The sequence below is a fragment of the Mastigoproctus giganteus genome, chromosome 5 (genome assembly GCF_048544385.1).
Source record: "Mastigoproctus giganteus isolate SK-2022 chromosome 5, ASM4854438v1, whole genome shotgun sequence".
Lineage (NCBI taxonomy): Eukaryota > Metazoa > Arthropoda > Arachnida > Uropygi > Thelyphonidae > Mastigoproctus > Mastigoproctus giganteus.
The window spans coordinates 166,375,429-166,398,991 of record NC_143579.1 but is presented as its reverse complement, the minus strand read 5'-3'; the positions used below and the strand labels follow the sequence as shown (position 1 = coordinate 166,398,991).

The window sequence follows — 23,563 nt, the reverse complement described above, 5'->3', positions numbered from 1 at the left end:
GAGACTGCTGGGAGCCATTGTGGTACAAGTAAACACATGGGTTGTGTTAGGGTAGCTAAGAATAGAAACAGGTGCAGGTATACTTGCGTGTACACCAATGCTAGGAGTTTAGTAAATAAATTTGATGAATTTGAGGTATTGCTCAAAACATCGAAGGCAGATATTGTTGGGATATCAGAGACGTGGTGTCACACAGATATAAGGGATGCGGAACTGCAGTTTGGGGAGTACAACGTCTACAGAAAGGATAGACAGGATAGGAAGGGGGGGAGGTGTTATGCTATTAGTTAAGAAACACATAAAAACCAAGGAAGTGAAGCCAGTCGACATCGATGGACAGTGCAGTGTGGAGTCAGTTTGGTGTGACATAAACATTGGGAGATCAAAATTGAGAGTAGGAGTGTGCTATAGGCCTAAGAAACTGTACAGGGAAATAGAGTGGGCCAGTAAATCAGAGTGTCTTATAATGGGAGATTTTAATTTCCCAGATATTGACTGGAATTTGGGGGCTGGATACTCACACACTAGCAGGGCTTTTGTGGATTTATTGGATGATTGTTTTCTACATCAGCATGTTCGGGAGGCAACTAGAGGGAGTAATACTCTTGATTTGATTATCAGCAGTGATTCTTCATTCATTAAGAATCTGCAGATAAATGAACCACTAGGTGGCAGTGATCACAGTGTGCTGAAGTGGGATTTACTCAAAGAGGTAACTACTATTAGGGGTAAAGGGAAGGGTTATTGCTTCCGTAAAGGCGACTACGATGGACTGAGACAGTATTTAAATTCTATACAGTGGGACCAACTGATGATGTTACCAACAGCAAATTTGGGAAGCATTCAAAGAACTTATCTTGGAAGCTACTAGGCTTTACATACCAACTAAGAAATATTGTTCAAGGTTTAGGCCAAAATGGATGTCAGATGAACTAATGAGGCATATGGCAGAGAAGAAAAATGCATGGGATACTTACAAATTAACACATGACACAGAAGCCTATGATAGATACAAGTTGATATGCAACCAAGTTACAAAGGAGGTTAGGCAGGCGAAGGCAGATTACGAGAAATCCTTGGCAAGGGATGCAAAGAAAAACAGCAAAGAGTTCTTTACTTATGTAAACTCTAGAAGGAAAGGGATGAATCAGATTGGTCCACTTGATATTGATGGGTCAAGTGTTGATGATCCTGCTCAGGTGGCTAACAAACTAAATGAATATTTTGCATCGAAATTCACACATGAGGAGTTATTCAGCAAGGGGAATGCCAGAGGTGTATTCAACTCTAGCAGTAAGTTACAGAATCTTGAAATAACTGGGAGTAAAGTGGAGGAGAAACTGTTGAAGATAAACACAAGAAAGGCACCCGGGGTGGATGGGATCTATCCAGTTATATTAAAGGAGGCAGCAAAGGAAGTAAGCAAACCCTTAGCCATAATTATGAGAGCTTCCTTGGACTCAGGGGAGGTACCCATAGACTGGAAATGTGCAAATGTGACCCCAATTCACAAAGGAGGATCAAAGGCTGACACAAGTAATTATAGACCTGTGAGCTTAACTTCTGATCCAGGAAAATTAATGGAGGCACTGGTTAAAGACGCACTGCAGGATCATTTAGACAAGACTTCAGTTATAGCTCAGACACAGCATGGTTTTGTTAAGGGGAAGTCTTGCCTGACCAACTTGATTGGATACTATGATGCAGTCACAAAAGAACTGGATGCAGGGAATAACTTTGATATTATATACTTGGATCTTAGAAAGGCTTTTGATACTGTTGCACATGGAAGACTGCTACACAAATTGGAGCAGTGTGACATTGGAGGCAAATTGCTGCTATGGATAAAGGGGTGGTTGAGGGGGAGAAGACAGAGAGTGGTAATCAATGGACACTGCTCATCGTGGACTGATGTTATTAGTGGAGTCCCTCAGGGCTCAGTGTTGGGTCCATTATTGTTTTCTGTATTTATAAATGATATTGATGATGGTATATCGGGATTAATGTCCAAGTTTGCAGACGATACAAAGGTTGGCAGGGTTGTCAAGGACACTACTGACACTATGCTGCTGCAACAGGATCTGGAAAGGTTGAGCAGATGGGCTGAGAGGTGGCAAATGAAGTTTAACATTGACAAATGTAAAGTACTACACATGGGAAACAGCAACCCCAGAGCAACGTATCAACTCTGTGGTACAACACTGACAGTGGTAGAGAATGAAAGGGACTTGGGGGTGGTTGTGCAGGCAGATATGAAGTTCTCTGAGCAGTGCAGACGGGCTGCAAGAGTAGCTCATGGAGTATTGTCAATGATATACAGGAATTTTTCCAGCAGGGATAAGGAGGTGATTATTCCATTGTATAAGGCGATGGTCAGGCCACACCTAGAGTACTGTATACAGGTCTGGAGGCCTCATTCCAAGAAGGATGTAGAGCTGCTGGAACGAGTACAGAGAAGGGCAACAAGATTAGTGAATGGAACAAAGGGGTGCTCTTACGAAGAAAGGCTTAAGTTTTGCAAATTACAGTGTCTGGAGACTAGGCACCAGCGAGGTGATCTGATAGAGGTGTATAAAGCCTTGAATGGTTTAAGCATGCTCAATGCTGATGGGATTCTTCCTCTAGCTCAGAATAATCACCTGGAGGGCATAAATTCAAATTGAGGAAAGACAGATGTAGGATAGACGTGCGGAAATTTGTCTTTAGCCAGCGGGTGGTTGGTTGGTGGAACAGACTTCCATCCCTTGTGGTGGAGGTTGATAGCCTAAATAAGTTTAAGGCTCAGCTGGACAGGTATTTTGAACGAACAGAGGGGTGAAGTGGAAGTGGTTTTTTTTTTTTTTTTTTTTTGGATGATGCTGCATAAGCTTGCTTTCTTGCATCAAATGCCTCTACTAATGCTAATGCTAAATGTGGAATTTACTTAAAGATGTAATTACCATTAAGGGAACGGTTTTTGTTTTCGCAAAGGTGAATACAGTGGTCTCAGACAGTTTTTAAATTCTATACAGTGGTATCAACTGATGATGTTACCAATCGTGAATTCTAAATGGGAAGCCTTCAGGGACTTAATCTTGGAGGCTATTAGGCTTTTCATACCAACTAAGAAATACTGTTCAGGGTTCAGGCCTAAATGAATGTCGGATGAATTAATGAGGCTCATGGCAGAGAAGAAAATTGCATGGGATGCATGTAAATTATCAGGTGACACAAAAGCCTACAGCAGATATAAGCTAGTCTGTAATCAAGTCACAAAGGAGGTTAGGCAGGCGAAGGCAGATTATGAAAAATCTTTGGCAAAGGACACAAAGAGTTCTTTACATATGTAAACTCTAGAAGGAAGGGGATGAATCAGATTGGTCCACTTAACATAGATGGTTCGTCTATTGATGATCCTGCTCAAGTAGCTGATAAACTGAATGCATATTTTGCATCTACATTCACACATGAGGAGTTATTCAAGGAGGGGAATGCCAGAAGATTATCAAACTAACAGGGAGCTAAGTGATTTTGTAATAACTGAGAGCAAAGTGGAGCAGAAATTGTTGAAGTTAAACATAAAAAAGGCACCTGGGGCAGATGGAATCTATTTATTTATAATGGAGGCAGCAAGGGAAGTAAAGAAACCCTTATCCATAATTATGGGAGCATCCTTAGAGTCATGGGAGATCCCGATGGACTAAGAGATGTGCAAATGTATCACCAACAAAGAGTTCAAAGGGTGACAGAAATAATTATAGACCTGTTAGTTTAACTTCTGTTCTGGGAAAAATAATGGAGTCACTGGTTAAAGGGGTGATACAGGATCACCTAGACAAGACAGTAGTAATAGTTCATACACAGCATGGGTTTGTTAAGGGGAAAGTCTTGTCTGACCAGTTTGATTGGAAACTATGATGTGGTCACAAAGGAATTGGACACAAAAAATTATTTTGATACTGTTGCACATGGAAGACTGCTGTACAAATTGGAGTGGTATGGCATTAAGGGCAAGTTACTGCCAAGGATAAAGGGATGGTTAAGTAGGAGACAGCAGAGTGATAATAAATGGACACTGCTCTACGTGGACTAATGTTATTAGCAGAGTTCCCCAGGGTTTGTTGCTGGGCCCATTGTTATTTTGTGTATTTATCAATGATATCGATGAAGGTATATCAGGCTTAATGTATATCAGGGTTATATATCTGTCATTAACAACCCTGAAGGTATATCAGGGTTGTTAATGACAGTATGCTACTGCAACAGGATCTAGAAAAGTTAGGCAGATGGGCTGAGAATTGGCAACTGGAGTTTGACATTGACAAATGCAAAGTACTGCATATGAGTAGCAGTAACCCAAGAGAAATGTACCAACTGTGCGGTACTACACTCAGGGAGGTGGAGAATGAAAAAGACCTGGGAGTAATTGTGCAGTGAGATATGAAATTCTCTGAGCAGTGTTGATAGGCTGCCAGAGCAGGTCATGGAGTTTTGTCAATGATATATAGGAATTTTGCTAGCAGAGACAAGAAGGTGATTTATCCCTTTGTATAAGGCAATGGTCAGGCCACACCTTGAGTACTGTATACAGGTCTAGAAGCCTCATTTTAGGAAGGATGTAGATTGCTAGAACGTGTACAGAGAATGGCAACAAGATTGGTGAGAGGAACAAAGGGGGTGTGCTTATGAAGAAAGGCTTAAGTTCTGCAAGTTGCAGCATCTGGGGACTAGGCACTTGTGAGATGGCCTGATTGAGGTGTATGAGGCCTTGAAAGGTTCGCGCAGGCTCAATGCTGACAGGATATTTCTGCTTACTCAGATTAAGAACCTGAGGGGACATAGATTCAAATTGAGGAAAGACAGTTGTAGAATAGATGTGCGGAAGTTTGCCTTTAACCAGCGGGTAGTTGATTGCTGGAACAGACTTCCATCTTTTGTTGTGGAAGTTGATAGCTTAAATAAATTTGATGAACTAGACAAACATTTGGAGTGACTGGATGGGTGAAATGGGAAGTTTTTTTTTTTTTTGGCTGATGCTGTATAAGCTTGCATCATATGCCTCAACAAGTGCTAAAAATAATGCTAATGCTAAATACATTCTACAAATGTATTTACACTTGCACAGCAGTGCTTGTCTTCTTGACCTTGATTTGTCCTTTATGCAACTGGCTTCAAATAGTTTTTGTGTACATAACTACAAAACCTTCATTTAAAGAAAAAACTGCATCAGAGAACCCTAAAGTGCACACATCTGCAGTACAGAAACTACAATTGTTAAAGCATCAACACATGGCACAAATTTTTTTTGTTTGGTGGGGTAACAGTACTTCTTGCAACCCAATAGATCAGGGGTGGGCAACTTAATTTGCAATGCAATCTACTTTTTTTCTTTAAAATGTACCGTGATCTACCAGCTCAAGAATTTCATTGTACATGCTTAAAAAAGTTAATCAACACATATTGAAAAATGCCGTTTATAAATTTTAAAATTCAATTCAAAATTCTTATTTTAAATTCATACATATTTAAATTTTTAATTTATATGTAGTTTGTGTGTCATCTGTCATGTCATCTGCCAAGCTTTCAAAATCGGGGATATATTGTTATTTGTTGTTATTTTGGTTTTTTAGGAGCATTAGCAACTAAGGCCATATTGCTCCGAGATATGTGGTGGTCATTCCCTGAATGACCTTTCCGCATCCTCCGTATTCGGTGGTGACGGGCTCGAACCCCGGTCTAATCAAGAAGCGTGTGCTACGTACTGCTGCTCCTTCCCACCTGGCTACGGAGGCGCCAGGGATATATTGTGATAAAGCCAACCGCAAAGAATCTTCTGTATGCAAGTCCGTAAGAGTAGTGGATTGTCTTTGTAGAGTAGAGTTTTGCCTTTGTTTATTTCAAATACCAAAAGGCCAATTCACATAGATATTTGGAACTAAAACAGGAATTTAAAAGTTCACTGCATTTTTTTACATTTGGGTACTTTTCTCAGCAAACATATTCCCAAAAGTCTGTTTCTGATGATCTGGCTTTTAGGAAGATATCGTTTCGAAATGTAATAATTTCATTTTCAAGTAATATTTTCTCCACTTGAAACATCTCAGTGATTCTCCCCCCCCACAATTTGTTTAGTATCTAAGCCGGTATTAAATGGATAAGAAATATATTGAACAACATCTTCAATTGTTTTAAAATCACTGAATCTGGTTTCAAAATCATCCACAACTTTCTCAATTTCAGAAACATTTCTCACTATTAAATTCAAAAACAGGATATTTTCAGAAATGATCTTGCTATTTTCAAAATGATAGAATTTTTTTTTCTTTGAGATCCTTAGCCATTGCCAAAAATTGATATTTATATGCAGAAATACTACGAATCATGTCACCCACATTTTTATTTTTTCCTTGTAATTCCAAATTCAGATCATTTAATTTACTGGTAAAATCTGCCAAAAAAAGCCAGATCACACAACCAATCCATATCTTGTAGCTACTGATGATCAACTCCCCTTTGATCAACAAATTTTTTAATTTCATTCGGCAAAATTCGAAATCTTTGTAGAAACTTACTCCGACTCAGCAATCTCACATCTATCTGTAATATCAGATCTGGTTCATTTTCATCGAGTTGCATTTTGAAATTTCTCCTTTGAAGAGATTGTCCTCTGATGGAATTTGCGATTTTGAAAGCTACACATATGTGTCCATAGCACTTTTAGTATTTAATCTTTTGCTGGCTAACACTTGTTGGTGGATGATGAATCTGGGAATTCATCATTGTTTTGGCACAATACGATGAATCTGTTACAGTGCCCCATTATTGCTTTAACTCCATCTGTTGTTATTGATAAGAGCTTAAATAGTGGTAATTTAATTTTTTCAATGCGGTATTAAAACTTGTGGTAAGGCATTTGACCTCATCTGCAGGTTCTTATTAGAATCGTAAAATTCTGGGCACTGGAAAATATATCAGGTAATAAATTTATATATCAGGTGATAAACATGAGATTCATTTTCATTGTTTTTGTAATTGGAATTAGAGATGTATTGCTGCTTTGTTTAAAAAAAATAAATAAATAAAAAAGTAGCCATTTCCATTAATTTGTCTAGATTGCATATATTAATATGATAGGTCACAAATAATATGAGAGATTGATTTTTTTTTTTTTTTTTCATTTACATAGAAAGATGGCCATTACTCGAAAAAAGCCTCTTCCCTGCAGTAGTTGTATTGGTCACAAGTTTGTTAATCAGCAGAACAATGAACCTATTCATATTCCTCAGAAAATGTATAAATGCAGTGAGTGTCATAAAAGCTTTATGCATCAGCCAAGTCTAATGTCTCATATGAAAAATCACTTACCTACAAACATAAAAAACTGTCATCAAAATATGCCTTCAGAAAAAAGGCAAGATATTTCATTGTGGATCCAAAATATTCAAGAAAATAGGATAAAAATGCCAGTTGTCTCTTCACAGTCATTATGCAGATCAAAAGATATACAGTCAATTTATGTTAGTCAAAATACAAAAGAATTCAAGCCAACTGACCATCTGTGTCATAAAAATCATTTTCACAAGACATTAAGAAATAATTGGTCAAAACTGGTTACAGATAAAATTTCTGCTTTGGTCTTTGCACATGCTTTGAAGGGCCACCAGTGTTCTCTATAATGGTGTTTAAATATGTACTTTTAATTGCTGTAAATGAGAAATATGATTTTATATGAAATATAATATACACATTTTTTAAATATATTTTTATTAAATTAAATGTTTTCTGGTGATATAACTTTTTGGTTACCTCAAAATTTTTTGCATGCCTTCTGAATATCTCCCAGTTAAACATAAGAAGATGCAAAGAATAATTTAAAGATGTATCAGTGTGAAATCATTTTTTTGTTCATGTCCATTTGCACATTTTCACAAATGAGTGGAGGTATAAGTGACTGTATACAGTTTTGCATTGGGAAGATTACCTTCATATAGGTATTTATCATATAATATATATGATAAATATAAGGTGGTCACTATTTAACCCTTAATAGCTTATGCATTTCCTTAGCACTCAAAATGATGTGTAGTATCAGAAAGTATACAATAGCTTTTAACTGCAGTAACTGTAAAATAAATGTTTGTACATTAATATTTTATGGCCAAGTTTATGAACAAACATATTAAGTGTCAAACATGAAAAATTATAGAACTTCTTTTGAAAATATATAAATACTACACATATCCTACTAAAAGATCAAGTTCTTATTTCAGATTGTGCAAAATTTAGTACCAAGAAACAATAAAAAAAAATAAATAAATAAAAAAAAAAAAATAAATATATATATATATATATATATATATATATATATATATATATATAAATGATGCATTTTAGCAAAAAATATATTTAATAATTCACTTGCCAGTTTCAATTTACTGTTATGTAATACTTGAAATTGAAACTGACAAGGGATAAGCTCTAATGTTTCTCATGCACAATATGCAGATTTTGTTAAATTTTTAGGTGGCTGAAATCACTTCACTTCACATTTCAATAATAGTTAAGAGTCATCAGTTAATCTTAATGTAGTATAATTAGTTTATAACTGTTTAGAAGAACTGACCTGTAATATAGTTCACTTATTAACTGGCTATTTTAGAACAATAAATTTGTAAAAAAAATTACATAGCTATTAATGTTTGAGAGACCACTTCAGTTTTTAATATTTTTATTTTTGTTTACACAAAATGCTTAAGGCTGTTTTGTTATCACTGAATATAACCTATAACGTAAGAGGATTTGTGGTCACATGGGAGGGAGTCTGTTAGTACATTCATTTGAGCTGATTGTTTCTAGTCATGTGACTGTTAAATACAGTAATGTTCTAGTATTCCTTCTTCCAGGGTATGAACAAAGTATTCCTTCTAGTATTCCTTCTTCCAGGGTATGAACAAAATATTCCTTCTAGTATTCCTTCTTACAGTGTATGTTCATCCAGGGTATGAACAGAAAATTTTTATTTAACTTGGGGGTACCAAAAGCTTCGCCTATCAAAAATCAATCAAGTGCAATTTGCTGTACTCGGAGACCATAGGTCAGTTGTTAAGGATTAATGGGGATAACACAGTTCCCACATCAGCAAATAGTTACAACATTAGCAGAGAAATAACTTTTGTGATTTAATTCTTAAATTATTCTTATAGATGTAATTTGAATCACTCAGTCAGTTAATAATAAATTCCTGAATTTCATGCATTCTTACATTAAACAAGAAACTAAATAAAAGGAAAAGAAAAGTGCCATAACACCTTAGTTTGGTGTGATTTATGTATATGTTTTCGAATATAAACATACACACAATCACAGTCGATCTTACGAATATAAGCTTCAAGGGACTTAAATATTCACATTTTGTAATAATGAGGTTCCCCAAGTGTCAAAATTTTACCTTTTTTTTTTTTTTTTTGGTACATACTATATATATCTAAGAATAATAATAAATAATATCAAAAATTAATAAAAATAAATTAAAATATAATAAAAACAAAAGCTTTGTCTAACAATACATTAATAGGACTAACACATTTTTTAAAGATTCTATTTTATTTGTAAGGTCAACTAAGAGAAAAGCAATTAATGGAAGTGAAAATATTATACAGTATATATTTTGATATATACAATATTTTAATATCACAGTAAAAAGAATTATAATCTTAATATAAAAGGAGACATACAAACCATTAACTTTTTAATAAATTAATCTAATTTAAAGAAAGAATCCAATGTTGTTTGCACAGTTTTTGTGCAATATGCATTTTTAACTACATCACAGACACTATCATATGCAATAATTGTTTCTCCAACGTTACTGCAGGCCAACACATTCTCTATTATGTCAATGCATTTTGGGCATCTTTTTTAGATTGCAGTGTGTGCATTTTTTCACTTTTGTTATTCCTTTGTTAATTTAACAGCTCATCCTTTTCTGAGTGCACTTACATTGTAGCTACCATAAACTGGTTTTGTTTACACAAAAGTAAATTCTAACAAGTTAGTACTGTCCTTCGGGAAGCAGGTAACCGGGTGGCCAGAGGCAATAATCAGACAGCTGTGCCAAATATACAAAATAACAATAATATTAACATTCAAAATAACAATATTTATTTCTCACAGGGTGAAAATGAACTTTGTAATACATAAATTATTAGCATTTAGCATTAGTAGAGGCATTTGATGCAAGAAAGCAAGCTTATGCAGCATCAGCCAAAAAAAAAAAAAAAAAAAAAAAACCCACTTCCACTTCACCCCTCTGTTCAAAATACCTGTCCAGCTGAGCCTTAAACTTATTTAGGCTATCAACTTCCACTACAAGGGATGGAAGTCTGTTTCGCCAACCAACCACCCACTGGCTAAAGGCAAATTTCCCAAGTCTATCCTACATCTGTCTTTCCTCGATTTGAATTTATGCCCTCTCAGGTGATTATTCTGAGCTAGAGGAAGAATCCCATCAGCATTAAGCATGCTCAAACCATTCAAGGCTTTATACACCTCTATCAGATCACCTCGCTGGTGCCTAGTCTCCAGACACTGTAATTTGCAAAACTTAAGCCTTTCTTCGTAAGAGCACCCCTTTGTTCCATTCACTAATCTTGTTGCCCTTCTCTGTACTCGTTCCAGCAGCTCTACATCCCTCTTGAAATAAGGCAATGGTCAGGCCACACCTACTCTAGGTGTGGCCTGACCATTGCCTTATACAAGGGAATAATCACCTCCTTATCCCTGCTAGAAAAATTCCTATATATCATTGACAATACACCATGAGCTACTCTTGCAGCCCGTCTGCACTGTTCAGAGAACTTCATATCTGCCTGCACAACCACCCCCAGGTCCCTTTCATTCTCTACCACTGTCAGTGTAGTACCACAGAGTTGATACGTTGCTCTGGGCTTGCTGTTTCCCATGTGTAGTACTTTACATTTGTCAATGTTAAACTTCATTTGCCACCTCTCAGCCCATCTGCTCAACCTTTCCCGATCCTGTTGCAGCAGCATAGTGTCAGTAGTGTCCTTGACAACCCTGCCAACCTTTGTATTGTCTGCAAACTTGGACATTAAGCTTGATATACCATCATCAATATCATTTATAAATACAGAAAACAATAATGGACCCAACACTGAGCCCTGAGGGACTCCACTAATAACATTAGTCCAGGATGAGCAGTGTCATTTGATTACCACTCTGTCTTCTCCCCCTCAACCACCCCTTTATCCATAGCAGCAATTTGCCTCCAATGTCACACCGCTCCAATTTGTGTAGCAGTCTTCCATGTGCAACAGTATCAAAAGCCTTTCTAAGATCCAAGTATATAATATCAAAGCTATTCCCTGCATCCAGTTCTTTTGTTACTGCATCATAGTATCCAATCAAATTGGTCAGGCAAGACTTCCCCTTAACAAAACCATGCTGTGTCCGAGCTATAACTGAAGTCTTGTCTAAATGATCCTGCAGTGCTTCTTTAACCAGTGCCTCCATTAATTTTCCTGGAACAGAAGTTAAGCTCATAGGTCTATAATTACTTGTGTCAGCCTTTGATCCTCCTTTGTGAATTGGGGTCACATTTGCACATCTCCAGTCTATGGGTACCTCCCCTGAGTCCAAGGAAGCTCTCATAATTATGGCTAAGGGTTTGCTTACTTCCTTTGCTGCCTCCTTTAATATAACTGGATAGATCCCATCCACCCCGGGTGCCTTTCTTGTGTTTATCTTCAACAGTTTCTCCTCCACTTTATTTCAAGATTCTGTAGCTTACTGCTAGAGTCGAATACACCTCTGGCATTCCCCTCGCTGAATAACTCCTCATGTGTGAATGTCGATGCAAATTATTCATTTAGTTTGTTAGCTACCTGAGCAGGATCATCAACAGTTGACCCATCAATATCAAGTGGACCAATCTGATTCATCCCCTTCCTTCTAGAGTTTACATAAGTAAAGAACTCTTTGCTGTTTTTCTTTGCATCCCTTGCCAAGGATTTCTCGTAATCTGCCTTCGCCAGCCTAACCTCCTTTGTAACTTGGTTGCATATCAACTTGTATCTATCATAGGCTTCTGTGTCATGTGTTAATTTGTAAGTATCCCATGCATTTTTCTTCTCTGCCATATGCCTCATTAGTTCATCTGACATCCATTTTGGCCTAAACCTTGAACAATATTTCTTAGTTGGTATGTAAAGCCTAGCAGCTTCCAAGATAAGTTCTTTGAATGCTTCCCATTTTGAATTTGCTGTTGGTAACATCATCAGTTGGTCCCACTGTATAGAATTTAAATACTGTCTCAGTCCATCGTAGTCGCCTTTACGGAAGCAATAACCCTTCCCTTTACCCCTAATGGTAGTTACCTCTTTGAGTAAATCCCACTTCAGCACACTGTGATCACTGCCACCTAGTGGTTCATTTATCTGCAGATTCTTAATGCATGAAGAATCACTGCTGATAATCAAATCAAGAGTATTACTCCCTCTAGTTGCCTCCCGAACATGCTGATGTAGAAAACAATCATCCAATAAATCCACAAAAGCCCTGCTAGTGTGTGAGTGACCAGCCCCCAAATTCCAGTCAATATCTGGGAAATTAAAATCTCCCATTATAAGACTCTCTGATTTACTGGCCCACTCTATTTCCCTGTACGGTTTCTTATTATACTCATCAGAGTCATTAGGCCTATAGCACACTCCTACTCTCAATTTTGATCTCCCAATGCTTATGTCACATCAAACTGACTCAACACTGCACTGTTCAGCGATGTCGACTGGCTTCACTTCCTTGGTTTTTATGTGTTTCTTAACTAATAGCATAACCCCTCCTCCCTTCCTATCCTGTCTATCCTTTCTGTAGACGTACTCCCCAAATTCCAGTTCTGCATCCCTTATATCTGTGTGACACCACGTCTCTGATATCCCAACAATATCTGCCTTTGATGTTTTGAGCAATACCTCAAATTCATCAAATTTATTTACTAAACTCCTAGCATTGGTGTACACGCAAGTATACCTGCACCTGTTTCTATTCTTAGCTACCCTAACACAACCCATGTGTTTACTTGTACCGCAATGGCTCCCAGCAGTCTCTGAAATATCATGCATCTTGTTTTTCAGGCTTCTGCTCATTCTAATGGAAGCAGTGCAAGAATCTCTTTCACCTCTGCCAGTGGCTACTGTCAATCTATTGGTCTTTGTCTCGCCCCAAGCTAGCAGTTTTCCGACCCACCTAACACTGCCTCGATAGCATCAGCAAATATTCTTGCACCCTTTCTATTTAAGTGTATCCCATCCCTGTAGAAGCAATCTCTCCTGTTAACAAGTACAGTCCAGGCTGAAAAAAATTCTACACCTTGAGCCTTGCACAATCTTTCCAGGGCCAAATTGATCGACAAGGCTCTCATCATATAGTCCCTCCTATCGTGTCTGGGCAGAATTGCAGACACTCTCAATTTCAACCCTAATTCTCGGCTTTTGTTCAACAGTGACCTGTACTTGTTAAGTAATTCTGCCAGTCTCCTATTCTTAATATCATTAGTGCCAACGTGTACAACTATATCACCTTTTGTGCCCTTAAAAGATGATATTCGCTCTACAACGTCATCAACCTTTGCCCCTGGCAGACATACCCTGGTCCTGTTCCACCTATCCTTTTTACAAAGCATGTTCCCCGTAATACATTGTAATACATTCTTACATTAAACAAGAAACTAAATAAAAGGAAAAGAAAAGTGCCATAACAGCTTAGTTTGGTGTGATTTATGTATATGTTTTCGAATATAAACATACACACAATCACAGTCGATCTTACGAATATAAACTTCAAGGGACTTAAATATTCACATTTTGTAATAATGAGGTTCCCCAAGTGTCAAAATTTTACCTTTTTTTTTTTTTTTTGGTACATACTATATATATCTAAGAATAATAATAAATAATATCAAAAATTAATAAAAATAAATTAAAATATAATAAAAACAAAAGCTTTGTCTAACAATACATTAATAGGACTAACACATTTTTTAAAGATTCTATTTTATTTGTAAGGTCAACTAAGAGAAAAGCAATTAATGGAAGTGAAAATATTATAAAGTATATATTTTGATATATACAATATTTTAGTATCACAGTAAAAAGAATTACAATCTTAATATAAAAGGAGACATACAAACCATTAACTTTTTAATAAATTAATCTAATTTAAAGAAAGAATCCAATGTTGTTTGCACAGTTTTTGTGCAATATGCATTTTTAACTACATCACAGACACTATCATATGCAATAGTTGTTTCTCCAACGTTACTGCAGGCCAACACATTCTCTATTATGTCAATGCATTTTGGGCATCTTTTTTAGATTGCAGTGTGTGCATTTTTTCACTTTTGTTATTCCTTTGTTAATTTAACAGCTCATCCTTTTCTGAGTGCACTTACATTGTAGCTACCATAAACTGGTTTTGTTTACACAAAAGTAAATTCTAACAAGTTAGTACTGTCCTTCAGGAAGCAGGTAACCGGGTGGCCAGAGGCAATAATCAGACAGCTGTGCCAAACATACAAAATAACAATAATATTAACATTCAAAATAACAATATTTATTTCTCACAGGGTGAAAATGAACTTTGTAATACATAAATTATTTACATAGAAAAGCCTATCCTTTCATAGGAGTACGTACTTCATATAAATAAATACTTTGTATAAACAGAGTTTGTATTAATGAGATTTTTCAGTATATTGTTTTTGTATTTGTCCTCAAGTTTGTCTTCTTACTACTTTTAAGACTGAAATAAATCTAACTTTGCTTATTAATATTTAAAAAAAATTATGGAACATAGCTATGGACTATTATGTTTGTTTTTCTTTACAAAAATGTGCAAAGATGAACTATACACAAATTGCAAATATCTAGGGAACAGACATCAGAACTTAAGCTACCACTTAATCTAGTCATTGCCTGCCATAGTTGTTGTCCAAATTAAGTAAATAAAAAGAAATAACATATATGTTGAAAACTTTTAGTAAATTGTCTGTTCTGGGAATTTTTCATTTTATGTTGAAATCTTTGAACTTTTTTTTATTTTGTGCTCTAGGTTTCTTAATCTTTGGTTTAAATGCGAAATGTATATAACTTTTTTTATTTTATTCGTCATTAAGTAATTCTTTAATTTTTTTATGACTAGTCTTGCTAGATGTCCAATTTGTAGAGTCTATTTTTAATATGATGCTAGTGCCTGCAGAAGGTTTTGTTGACTGCTTTGCCAATTTTTTTTTTTTTTTTTTCCCCACTCTTAAAATAACTTCCCATCACACTTACGCAAGTTGAAAAGAATATTTTGTATCAGTGTTAGTAACTAATATAGCATAATGTTGATATTCACAATTAAATTTTCAGTTTTTGTTTTAGAAAAATCTTATTTTGGAATTACCTAATTTCTTTGCAGTGTTTTAAATGTAATATGTCATATCAGATGGCCTTAAATCTCATCATTACCTGCATTTAACAAAGTCAATTTCAAAAGAAAAAAAAAATTCTTAATAAGTCAGAGCAGATTGTTTTTGGTCTGTGTATAAGCATTTCACTAATATTTAGTTTTCAAAATGCATTTTGATGCTTTATCTTTCAAAGCTTTATTTTTCAGTGTTAAGTACCCATACCGTATATTGTATTTAATGATGACATGGCTGTGTAGTCATTTATATGATGCACATTAACTATGTTGCATCAGATTTACATTCTGTTGGTCATGTTTATAGAAGGGGAAAAAAATAATAATTATTGAGCTTTATATGTAAAATTATCTTTTATTGAAGTAAAATTCAAATGTCTTTTGAAATTTTCTGAGAAGTAACATGTTCTTTTTGATTACATATTTCAAACATTTTCTTGTAATTTTCTAATTATAGTAAACTGTAGAATCCAGCATGCTAATATTTGGAATTCTGTAAAATCTGGCATTTTACAAAAAAAAAAATAAAATAAAATAAAATATATATGAAAGCAAATGTGGCACACTGTATCAGCGATCACAATTGTCTTTAAGAATACATGCCGAAAGCAGTGACTTTTCATTCTCCATGAGATGCTTTCAGGATTGAAGAGCAAGGAGATACTTTTTTGCTCTTAATTTGTTTTTGTGACCAGTGGGATTTAAACTGCTTTAATAACGCAACAATCTTAATTTTCACAATAGAACAAACTTTTCTTTGGAATTGAGGTGCCTTGGTATTGCATACTTTTGAACAGATGGCCTTTCCAAAAAGGTTAACTGGCCATTTGTTTTAGCATTAGTAGAGGCATTTAATGCAAGAAAGCAAGCTTATGCAGCATCAGCCAAAAAAAAAAAAAAAAAAAACCACTTCACCCCTCTGTTCGTTCGAAATACCTGTCCAGCTGAGCCTTAAACTTATTTAGGCTATCAACTTCCACGACAAGAGATGGAAGTCTGTTCCACCAACCAACCACCCGCTGGCTAAAGGCAAATTTCCGCACATCTATCCTACATCTGTCTTTCCTCAATTTGAATTTATGCCCTCTCAGGTGATTATTCTGAGCGAGAGGAAGAATCCTATCAGCATTGAGCATGCTCAATCCATTCAAGGCTTTATACACCTCTATCCGATCACCTCGCTCGTGGCTAGTCTCCAGACACTGTAATTTGCAAAACTTAAGCCTTTCTTCGTAAGAGCACCCCTTTGTTCCATTCACTAATCTTGTTGCCCTTCTCTGTACTCGTTCCAGCAGCTCTACATCCTTCTTGAAATGAGGCCTCCAGACCTGTATACAGTACTCTAGGTGTGGCCTGACCATTGCCTTATACAAGGGAATAATCACCTCCTTATCCCTGCTAGAAAAATTCCTATATATCATTGACAATACACCATGAGCTACTCTTGCAGCCCGTCTGCACTGTTCAGAGAACTTCATATCTGCCTGCACAACCACCCCCAGGTCCCTTTCATTCTCTACCACTGTCAGTGTAGTACCACAGAGTTGATACGTTGCTCTGGGCTTGCTGTTTTCCATGTGTAGTACTTTACATTTGTCAATGTTAAACTTCATTTGCCACCTCTCAGCCCATCTGCTCAACCTTTCAAGATCCTGTTGCAGCAGTATAGTATCAGTAGTCTCCTTGACAACCCTGCCTACCTTTGTATCGTCTGCAAACTTCAACATTAAGCTTGATATACCATCATCAATATCATTTATAAATACAGAAAACAATAATGGACCCAACCCTTTGTGACTGCATCATAGTATCCAATCAAATTGGTCAGGCAAGACTTCCCCTTAACAAAACCATGCTGTGTCCGAGCTATAACTGAATTCTTGTCTAAATGATCCTGCAGTGCTTCTTTAACTAGTGCCTCCATTAAGTTTCCTGGAACAGAAGTTAAACTCACAGGTCTATAATTACTTGTGTCAGCCTTTGATCCTCCTTTGTGAATTGGAGTCACATTTGCACATCTCCAGTCTGTGGGTACCTCCCCTGAGTCCAAGGAAACTCTCATAATTATGGCTAAGGGTTTGCTTACTTCCTCTACTGCCTCCTTTAATATAACTGGATAGATCCCATCCACCCCGGGTGCTTTTCTTGTGTTTATCTTCAACAATTTCTCCTCCACTTTACTCTGTTATTAGAAGATTCTCTAGCTTACTGCTAGAGTTGAATACACCTCTGGCATTCCCCTCGCTAAATAACTCCTCATGTGTGAATGTTGATGCAAAATATTCATTTAGTTTGTTAACTACATGAGCAGGATCATCAACAGTTGACCCATCGATATCAAGTGGACCAATCTGATTCAACCCCTTCCTTCTAGAGTTTACATAAGTAAAGAACTCTTTGCTGTTTTTCTTTGCATCCCTTGCCAAGATTTCTCGTAATCTGCCTTTGCCTGCCTAACCTCCTTTGTAACTTGGTTACAGATCAACTTGTATTTATCGTAGGCTTCTGTGTCATGTGTTAATTTGTATGTATCCCATGCATGTTTCTTCACTGCCATGTGCCTCATTAGTTCATCTGACATCCATTTAGGCCTAAACTTTGAACAATATTTCTTAGTTGGTATGTAAAGCCTAGTAGCTTCCAAGATAAGTTCTTTGAATGCTTCCCATTTTGCATTTGCTTTTGGCAACATCATCAGTTGGTCCCACTGTAGAGAATTTAAATACTGTCTCAGTCCATCGTAGTCGCCTTTACAAAAGCAATAACCCTTCCCTTTACCCCTAATGGTAGTTACCTCTTTGAGTAAATCCCACTTCAGCACACTGTCACTGCCACCTAGTGGTTTATTTATCTGCAGATTCTTAATGCATGAAGAATCACTGCTGATAATCAAATCAAGAGTATTCCTCCCTCTAGTTGCCTCCCGAACATGCTGATGTAGAAAACAATCATCCAATAAATCCACAAAAGCCTTACTAGTGTGTGAGTGACCAGCCCCCAAATTCCAGTCAATATCTGGGAAATTAAAATCTCCCATTATAAGACTCTCTGATTTACTGGCCCACTCTATTTCCCTGTACAGTTTCTTATTATACTCATCAGAGTCATTAGGCCTATAGCACACTCCCACTCTCAATTTTGATCTCCCAATGCTTATGTCACACCAAACTGACTCGACACTGCACTGTCCAGCGATGTCCACTGGCTTCACTTCCTTGGATTTTATGTATTTCTTAACTAATAGCATAACCCCTCCTCCCTTCCTATCCAGTCTATCCTTTCTGTAGACGTTGTACTCCCCAAATTCCAGTTCTGCATTCCTTATATCTGTGTGACAACACGTCTCTGATATCCCAACAATATCTGCCTTTGATGTTTTGAGCAATACCTCAAATTCATCAAATTTATTTACTAAACTCCTAGCATTGGTGTACACACAAGTATACATGCACCTATTTCTATTCTTAGCTACCCAAACACAACCCATGTGTTTACTTGTACTGCAATGACTCCGAGTCTCTGACATATCCTGCATCTTGTTTTTCAGGCTTCTGCTCATTCCAATAGAAGCAGTGCAAGAATCACTTTCACTTCTGCCAGTGGCTACTGTTAATCTATTAGTCCTTGTATCCCCCCCCAGGCTAGCAGTTTTCCGACCCACGTAACACTGCCTCGATATCATCAGCAAATATTCTTGCACCCTTTCTATTTAAGTGTATCCCATCCCTGTAGAAGCAGTCTCTCCTGTTAACAAGTACAGACCAGGCTAAAAAAAATTCTACACCTTGAGCCTTGCACAATCTTTCCAGGGACGAATTGATTGACAAGGCTCTCATCATATACTTCCTCCTATCGTGTCTAGGCAGAATTGCAGACACTTTCAATTTCAACCCTATTCATGGCTTTTTTTCAACAGTGACCGGTACGTGTTAAGTAATTCTGCTGGTCTCCTACTCTTAATAGCATTAGTGCCAATGTGTACAACTATATCACCTTTTATGCCCTTAAAAGATATCTGCTCTGCAACATCATAAACCTTTTTAAAAAGATGATTTCTATGTCAGTGTGTTTCAGGACTAACTGGCCCTTAATCAAATGGTAGGTTGTCTCTAGTGCAATACGCAGACAAAATAGGTGTAAAGATTTCTTCCATGTTTCAGCAGTAAATGAAATCAGTTTTCAAAGTTGTAATATAATTAGAGCTATCTGTTAAAAGCAATACCAGGGGCAACTCGTATTGGCCCTAATACCAGGGCCAATACGAGTTGTGAGAATTAAAACCATTGCATTATACATGGAGTTCAAGTTCTACTGCCTGCAAAAACAAATGAAATGACAAGATAGTCATAAATGTAAATTATTTCAGTTGTTTGTGTGTAATATTTACTGAAATGTATTTCTCTAAAACTGCTCAACTACTGGGCATACCTCTCAAAAATCTGGTACATCCATCTTTGGATGTGTGCAGAATTTTAAAGTTTACTGTATAATATCAATTTCTAAATATGGTTAAAATTAAATTTCAATATTTACTAATTGTCAAAGTCATGAGTTGTTTTTTCACACAGTGATGTTCTCCATGATAGTATAGCGATTTTGTCACTTCATTTTGAAAAGTCTGGGTCAGATGCTGGAGGAGTTCTTAAAGGAATCTGTAATCAGGATTATAGTTAGCCAATCTCAGAGAGATTCCTTGCAGACACTTAAGTGTGTGTGTTTTTTTTTTTTTTTTTTTTTTTTGTAGCTAGAATAGTTGAACACACACACAAAACAATCTTCAAACAACCTTGAAGTGGGTTATATTTCCTTCCATTTTTTTAAATTGTAGTAAATTTTAATGGCTAAAGAAAATAGGATAAAACTATCATAGAAAATTATATTAATCAAATAAAGGAACACCATTTGGCTGCATTTTGTTAAAAACTCTGCTAAGCTCAAATTTCATGCATGCTAGTTCAGGGTGAGCCATATGACAATCTACTGAGAAATAATTTGTACAATTTAATATGACATTAAATTAATTGTTTTAACTTTTCAGAAATTTACTTCTTAGTAAATTGCATCTCTGTTTACTAGGTGGTAGGTGACTGTCATCAACCAGTGCAATACCACCACTCTGCTTATTGGAGGCTTGAAGCGATGGACCCCATGTTTAGTCTCAGAGCAAAGCTCTGGCAACACCGCCCTATCTCTTCCATCATGCAGTATCATGATGAGATCCAATCTTCCTCACCTTTCAAGGGTACAGCACTAAAACAGTGCTTGCAGGCCAGCTGCTAGATAGTCCACCAGAATGAATATATTGGTAACTCTAGGAGGATTTCGGATCAGCTAGTGTATAATCTCGCTGCCTCTACTCTACTCTGCCAGATGGTGACCGAAGGGAGTTCAAGTAGTGTGTGCAGGGGGGGGGGGGCTTGTTGATGCCACATTATGTCAAGGAGCTGGTATATGGTAGTACCCCCATGTGCAAGCACACTGGGCGACCAGCCAGATGTGAACCAACGTATGCAGGGGTCGAGGTGTGGTGTCCACACCACACGGAGGAATGTTGCCCCTCTGTGTTAATAGGCAACACTAGATGGTAGATGACTCATCAACCGGTGCAATACTACCACTTTTATTATTGGAGGCTTGAAGTGGTGGAACCCATGTTTAGTCTCCAGAGCTAAGTTCTGGTCAAACCTTCTCCATCTCTTCCATCATGCAGTATGATTTGATGTCTTTTGAGGTTATGGAGGTTATGATGAACATCATAACCTCAAAAGACACCAATCTTCCTTACATTTCGAGGGTACAGCTCTAAAACGGTATTTGCAGGTCGGCCACTAGTTGGTACACCGGACAGAACCTATTGATAACTCTCTAGGAGGCTTCCAGATCAGCTAGTGTATAATCTTGCTAACTCTACTCTACCAGAGAGTGACTGGAGGGAGTCTGAGTAGTATGTATGTGGGGGGGGGACATTGTTGAAGCCACATTATGTCAAAGATCTGGGTATATTCTTACCATGTATACACAGTATCCAGCAATCTCATTACTTCATACACCATGCCCTCCCCCCACTTTTTCTTATTATTGAATATACAATGAATTGCGAAACTAATAGAGAAAACTTATCTGCAAAAAGATCTAAACTTCCCAAACACTTCCTTGTTCATTTCACAAATATAGGTGGTCTCAGTTCTAAACTCAATGATGTCCATTTCCACTTAGTCTACCAAACCTTATGTACTTTTTTATGACAGAATCACCGTTATCAGTTGACTCAACCACTGCTCATCTCAGTTGCCCAAATTATTTGCTGTATGATTCCTTTACCCTCAAAGATGGTACTCGTGCATATGTTGATTCTGTTATTCCCTGTCAGAAACTTGGTAATTTGGAATCTCATATTTTTGATCTTCACTGGCTTAAAATCTCTACCTCATTCTGGCAAATTCATATTATTGTCTCTACCGTTCTCCCAACTCCTCTAATCACCTGGAACTCTGACTTCCTCTATTTGCAACTTGACTTTCTCCAGTTCAACTTTCCTAACAGTAAGGTAATTTTCCTTGGTGATTTTAATATTCACAACTCGAGCTGGCTTCCATTTTCTAGTCACACAGATCCAGCTGGTCGAGATGCTGAGGCTTTTGAAATTACTAATGATCTCGCACAGATTGTTCATTTCCCTACCAGAATACCGGACAGTCCTAACCATAAAGCCAACATGCTTGATCTTTTTCTCACAAACACCCCTTCTAAGTACTCAGTTGAAGTGAGTGGTCCATTACGCACCTCAGATCACAACTTGGTGACTGTCTCTTCTCCAATGGAATCTTTATCACATGGCTATTCCCAACCTCATGTTGTTTGGCATTACAAGAATGCAAAACGGGATGACTGCGAGATTTATTTTCTTCCTTTCCTTGGTTGGATTACTGTTTCAAAATTTCTGATGTCAATGTTTGCTCAGATCGTGTCAGTGAAATTATTCTTATAGGAATGGAATCCTTTATTCCACACACCACTTTGAAATCTCATCCTTTAGTTATCCAATAAATGTGCTAAGCAGTGCTTTTTTTTTTTGTAAAAAAATAGGTGCTGGTACTCATTCTTTGCTATCAGGAAAAATTGAAAATTAAAAGGATATGAAAAGTACTCTAAAAATTTTTTTTCCTGATATTGTTTTGTAGTAATGCTTTTGGAATAAGAACAACAAATTTAGTATATTAACAGTTTATTAAGTATAAATTAATTATTCAAGTATATATAGAAAAATAAGTAAAATGTGAATAAAATAAATAAATCAATCGGTCAACTACTGAGTGCCGGACACTCAGGATGAAGGGTCCGTAGTCACAAATGGTTGTTAGTGTAATATCGCAAATAGAGAGTCTTATGGTAACTGAAAAAAGTTTCTAGTACCCTGGCTTGGCCTAAAACTTAGGAAATAACGAAAATGTCTATTTGAGTGAGTCTTTCCAGTTGTGAATGCCAAGGGTGGAAGAAGCGACTCAGATTTCTTCCTGGAGAAGCGATTAAAGTCTCGGAGGAGAAGAGACTGGCAGGTGAGGGCCGTGCAAGACTCCGTGCAGGCACCTCTCCACCACCACCACCTCAACACTGACTCTCTGAATATCTCTTTGCCGGGACAACTCCAGCTTTGAAAATTGTTAAAAAATACTTCTTGTCGCAAAATTTATAAATGACTTTTACAGAATTATTAACAACTATTTAGCAACCTTTTTTGTCACCAAAAGGAGAGTTACTTATACAAAGCAGCGTGCTGTTGAAGTGCAATAAAAAATTGTTTTTTTTAATTTTAGCACATATATAATTTATCATTTAATTATAAATGATAGATTTCAATCGGAGTAGTTTTCCCTTGATAAGCATCGAATAACGCATAGCTAATGTGATTTTTAAATTTTTAGCTCCGTTAGTGATGGAAATAGAGGGGGACACGAAAGTGACATTTTCCTGTCTGGCGCCGCCATTTTTAATTTTAAAATTATATTTTAAACATACTCAAGCTCTTTCCAACGGTGTAGCTATAGGTTGTCGACAACATTTTTATCTCCCCACAATTTAACCCCCCTCCATTTCTTAGACA

The 23,563-nt window shown here is 36.8% G+C and overlaps 1 protein-coding gene and 1 long non-coding RNA gene across 3 annotated transcripts in view; one reads left to right on the top strand and one right to left on the bottom strand.

Moving 5' to 3' along the window:
• Positions 1–7,688, top strand: part of LOC150085815 (uncharacterized) — a 39,559-nt gene extending 31,871 nt beyond the window's left edge. The window contains exon 3 of the long non-coding RNA XR_016546940.1: positions 7,166–7,688. This is a non-coding gene — a long non-coding RNA (uncharacterized LOC150085815). The remainder of the gene's footprint in view (positions 1–7,165) is intronic.
• A 2,058-nt stretch (positions 7,689–9,746) lies between these two features.
• Positions 9,747–23,563, bottom strand: part of LOC150085814 (neural cell adhesion molecule L1) — a 263,360-nt gene continuing 249,543 nt past the window's right edge. Inside the window, exon 7 of one of the 2 annotated variants that reach the window (XM_090373501.1) lies at positions 9,747–10,087. The gene's annotated coding sequence lies outside the window, so the exon portion shown is untranslated. Of the gene's footprint in view, positions 10,088–14,214; positions 14,556–23,563 lie in introns of those variants that run through there. The other variant, XM_090373502.1, reaches the window with a different exon arrangement.